The sequence below is a fragment of the Bubalus kerabau genome, chromosome 11, assembly GCF_029407905.1.
Source record: "Bubalus kerabau isolate K-KA32 ecotype Philippines breed swamp buffalo chromosome 11, PCC_UOA_SB_1v2, whole genome shotgun sequence".
NCBI lineage: Eukaryota > Metazoa > Chordata > Mammalia > Artiodactyla > Bovidae > Bubalus > Bubalus kerabau.
Genome location: NC_073634.1, coordinates 95869315 through 95874958, shown reverse-complemented (window position 1 = coordinate 95874958; position 5644 = coordinate 95869315).

The following is a 5644-nucleotide window of genomic DNA, read 5'->3' as shown; positions in this document are numbered from 1 at the left end:
TCCCTTAGATTATTCCAGTGTCTTCAGGACTCAGGGCAGGACTCACACCCTTCAAATCTATCCTCAAGCCATTGCTGAAGTCATCTTTCCAAACCCCCAATTTGATCATGTCATCTATATGCTGAAAAGATATGGATGGCCCTTCATAGTTCATGTGCTGAAGTTGAAATGCCTTTGCATATTATACAAGGCTCATCCCAGTCTAGCCTATTTTTAAGCCTACCTTCTGCTGGAAAAAGTAAGAGAGATTCATTTTAAGCAGTGTGGCCAAGGCAGAATTCAGAAGACCTCTAGCCCTTTGAGGTCACCCTCAAATGGGTTCTCTTTTCTGTTAACTCCTATTTGGTGGTTGAGGAGGCTCAGGCTCTAGAGAGTTTCTCTCACATCTTAGGTCTTACAATCAGTACGTAACAGACTCAGGTATTAACTGAGGTTACCTGGCTCCAACCCAGATTCCCTAACCACTGCACCATGCTGCGTCTGCAGGGAAAGACGCTACTTCCCTTAAAACTGTTGACTCATGAACCCATAGCTTTGGAGAGGAATCCCAGCTCCTCCACTTGGCACTCAGTCTGGATCCTCCACAATCTGGATCCTACCCACCTCCCAAAATTGCCTCCAGCAAAACACTCACTGTGCACCCATCCTCCATCCTGATCCAACCCCTCTTAGTCCTAGCCTGCCTCAGACTTGTCCCTTAGGATGTCACCGAAAAGTCACCTCCTCTGGCATGCCATTTCTAATCCCCACCCGCTAAGGCAAGTTCAACATCCCCCTCCTTGCTTCCCTAGCCCTGTCCTCCCCTTCATGTAGCGCCTGACCTGCAGCACTGTCTCCTCTTGCCTGCGGACTGGGCCTCTCACAGTTGGCTCTGTCTCCTGTGCCCTGCCGAAAGCCTGGCACAGTCAGCACTTCATAAATATCTACTGATGCTAATTTACCCAGTGGACATCAGAACCAGAAGAGGACCGAGTGACTTCTTGATCCCAGCTGCTCACGTGTGCAATACACCCTGAAGTCTAAAAACTCTTCCACACCAATCATCTCATTTACTCACCTGAGATTATTGTCCCCATAGTCTAGGAAACTGAGGTTCAGATCAGTGAATTGTCCAAGTTCACCCAGCCAGGAAGTAGCTGGGCTGGGATCTGACCTCAGGTCTATCTGACTCCAAGGCTATTGGTCTTTCCATCACTCCCACAATCATCTGATCCAAATAACACACACTTTACCATGAGGACACCGAGGCCAGGAGAGGTACATAGGGTCATGTGGTCCATACCCCATTCTGTGCTCTTTCCCCTACTCAAACCAGAAGTGCCCAGGAAGGTGATGAGGTGAGGATGGGGGCCTGAGCCAGGGAGGGCAGTCCTGCCTGTATCTTTTCCCGTTGCCCTCTTCCCATTTATCACAACCTGCATGTTTAAATTTTGTATTTAGTATTTACTCTGAAATGCCTTTCATCTGATTTTTCCCCCCTTACTCACCAATTTAGCTGTCAGAGTAAATAAATGTGAAGTTGGGTCTCCAGCCTCCCCCAGCTCACATTACCTTCCTAGAATTACTCCCCGGCGGGGCGGAACCGCTGCTGGGGGCGCTCCCACAGAATCATCCAGTTACTAATGAAGTCTCTCTTTAAACCCAAATCTTGGACCATGACTCAGGTGGAGGAGGACAGCAAAACTCACCCCGGGGAGTGGTAGGGGGGAGGTGGGATGACCACATCCTGTTTTGTGACCAGGAGAAGGACTGAGGTGAGAGGCAGAATTCACTATACATCTAGGATGCTTATTACGTTGTACATGTAGGATGCTGAGGACATTACACACGAGGACTACTGACAACATTATACACGTAAGGCGCTTCTACGGGGCCAGGAATAGAGGAAACACTTTCGAAATATTCGTCTTTATTATGTGGTTAATTGTCACCAAAATCCTGAGAGGTAAACACCATTATCTCCTTCTGGCAAGTAAGGAAACGGTGGCTCAGAGAAGCTCAGTGACCTGCCCACAGTCTCCCGTAGGAAGGACTTGAGGATCCTGATAGAATGTACTGACTTTGCTCATCCTGATTTTGCCAAGGTCAGTCCTATCCGGACTCTCTTTCCTGTTGGAGTCAGGAGTTGTTGGAAGAGATGTATCTTCCAAATTAATTTCACTTCTGTCTTCTTTGAAGTCAGGCAAACCCTGGGTTGGAATAATGGTTCTGCAGTTATTCAGGAGAATATTTGATTCTTTGGTTGACTTACACCCTGCCTTTCTCCATAAAAAAAAATTTTTTTTGATGTGGTACCTATTAGAATAACAACTGGAAAATGCAGCCAGTCCATAGTTAATGATGGTGCTGATTTAGTCACTAAGTCGTGTCCGACTTTTTGCGACCTCATGGACTGTAGCCTGCCAGGCTCCTCTGTCCATGGGATTCTCCAGGCAAGAATATTATTAGAGTGGGTTGCCATTTCCTTCTCTAGGGGATCTTCCTGACCCAGGAATTGAACCAGGGTCTCCTGCATTGCAGGCAGATTCGTTACCGACTGAGCTACGAGGGACTTTAGTTAATGATAGCTGTTATTTATTGGTTGCTTTCTATGTGCTAGGCATGATTCTCTTTTGCATGGATTGTTTGCTTTATTTTCACAAGTAGAAGAAGTGGACTCTACTATCATCCCCACTTTATGGATCAGGAAACTGAGACTGAAGAGTGGCTGAATAACTTGTCCAGAGTCCTTTAGGTAATAAGGAGCAAGGACAAGATTGGCACCACAACAGTCTGGCTCTAGAGTATTTGTGTTTCCCTACTGAGTTCCCTACTGCCTCTTATTCCAGTTTTGATTTTCTGAGCACCATATCAGAATTACAGAGTAGGTAAATGTCTGGGTTCTGGAGTCTGAATGCTAGAGCCTGAAATGAGGCTCCTGTAAGCTTGTTTCCTCAACTACAAAATAAATAAAGCAATATAACCTCCATGCAGGGTTGCTGCAAGGGGTCAAGAGGATAATGCATGTAAAACAGTGCTTGGCACATAAATGCTCAATAAACGGTAGTTATTTATTATCACTTAAGGAGCCTGTGTTTTACATTCCTTCTCTTAGGACTGCAACAGCTTGTTTGTCTAGCCTCTGTGTCTTGGCATTCATCCCTCTACCTGGAATATTTTCTTCTCTCTCCTAAATCCATTTATATTTCATCTACCCTTTCGTTTTTTCATTTTAGCTCAAGCCTCCTCCATACCTCTGCCAACCTTTTGCCTGAAGAGCTAGTGCCATCTTCGTGGCCTCTTCTTTTTCAGAGTCCCTCTGCACTCACACATCTGTACAGCTTTGTATAACAATCAATGACCTTCTGGTTCCCACAGCTGCCCAGAAAGGGAAGAGAAGGAGATAAAGTTTGCCCAATTATTATTCCCGTTTTGCAGATGACAAAGCAAGCTTAGCCCATAACTGGTGAGGCCCAGAGTCATATCCAGGGCTTTTGATGGATAATATGGGAAAGGTGTGTATGTGTATGTGTGTGTGTGTTTGTGTGTGTGCACGTGTCTGTGCGTATATGCATAGAGTGGACATGATCATGTATGTAGCCTAGAAATTAAGAGTATAAGCTCTGATGTCAGATGAATCTGGGTTTTGAGTTCTTGGCCCTGGCAATTATTAGCCATGTAGCACCATTTTGGACATATCACATGATCTCTCTGAACCTCAGTTTCTTCATCAATGAAATGGGTACAATAAGAGACACTACCTAATGGGGTTATTGCTAAAAAAAAAAAAAATAGCATGATTGTAAAATGCCTGCTCTGCATAGAAGTACAGAGGAGTAGCAGCTGGGTTTATTATGTTCAAAAGAAGATAGTCAAGGAGGAGGTTGTTCGTCTCTGGTCATCTCTGGTTCATCTCTGGTGGATGTTGGAGGATGCATGCATATGTGTGTGCCTGTGCACACACCTCACCAGCTTTCACACTGCAATTGTACTCTTAGTAGAAAAGATTATGATCCAAAGAGAAACTTTCCACTCTGTATAAATGGCTGAAAATGCAGCAAGTGGGAGATGCTATTGGCTGGGGTTGGAGCCATTTCTGTGTACCTTGGTGTGTATAAAGGGACAGATATTTCTCTCTTTTGAGGCTACAGGAGGTGTGAGTCTGTAGTATTATCCTGAAGGGCAAATGCCTCATCTGCCTGTGCCTATTAAGATTTGTCTGTGTGTGCATGACTGAAGCTGTGCCCACCAGGAATCCTGTGTCTTCAGAGGTGTATGGTCTGTCTCTGACTATAAATGGTTATCTCGCCATCTGTAGGGATACATGTGTATATCTGAGAGTATCTGAGTAGAGGACACGGGGTGTCACATGGGTTTGGAGCTCTCTGTGGGAATCTGCTCTCTTAACTATGGATGTGTGTACACGTCTAAGAACAGTTGTGTGGGGTGTTTATATTTGTAAATGAAGACAATTAGGGAGGTGATGGCATGTGCCACTGCGTGGAGGTGGGGTGTGTGGTGCCTGTAGGGCTGGATTTAAGTGTGCATATTTGTTTTTAGAAGATGATGTATATTTATATGTCCCTCTGAGCTCAATTTGTGTGTAGAGAAAGGGGCCAAGGTTGTGAGTGTCCAGTTATGTGTGTGTACATTGCATGTTAACGTGTGTAAGGCTCTGTCTTTGAGTCTTTTGTGTCTGGGTCGTTGGAGGCTGTGTCTCCTCTCTCAGTGCCAGGGCCTCCTTGCCTCCCCCATCTCTCTCACTATCAGTAGACCCCTAGAGAAGGTGAGATGGGCATTAGACTGCTTAGCTCAGCAAATTCTGCAGGGGAGGGGGATGTCTCAGGCAATCCCTCCCTGGAGAATTCAGGGGAACAACATCCCCCGCAACCTCTCCCACCCAACCCAATCCTATTTAGGATGGGATGTAGCCCAAGCCCTTAGGAACTGGCATGCTCTCTGTTTGTTATGGAGCAGAGGCAGCTGGGCAGGTGTATGAGTTATGTGTGCATGCCTTGTGCTTGTGTAAATGAGGCGAACAGGTAATCATTTGCATCAGCATGTACACAAACGTGCCAGGCATGGCATTGCATCAACGGAGCCTGATGTGTGACTTTATATGAAACCCAAGGTGTGAGCATGGGTCCCTCTTCTACCTGTAAGTGGGGCTGTGGCTGAGAGCTGTGGGTGCCCCGTCAAGGGGTGGAGGGGGCGGTGATGAGAGCTGGGTGTCTGCGCCTGCCGGTGCCTTTTGTATGTCAGCGTGTCCCTCAGTCTCTCTGCCGGCGGTTCTGAGTTTCTGTGTGTCTGTCGGTCTGTGTGTGTGTCTCTGGGTCGCCGCCTCGCTGTGTGTGTCTCGCTCTCCCTTGGCGGGGAGGGGATTGGTCACGCATGACTCATCTTGAACCGAGCGGGGCTCCAGCGGCAGGGCGGCCGCCGCCGCAGCTGGAAGAGGAGGAGGACCTAGAGGAGGGAGAGGAGAAGGAGGAGGAGGAGGAGGAGGGGGCGGGGGCCTCTCCAAGTTTGTCGGGACCTTCTTCCGAGGCAGCGGCGGCGGCAGCCAGGGAGGCCGGGGCTGCGCGCGGGCCGGGGGCGGGGGCTGGGGCCGGGCCCGGGGCGGCGGGGCCGGCGCCTCCGCTCTCCTCCTGCTCTTGGTTCAGCCTTT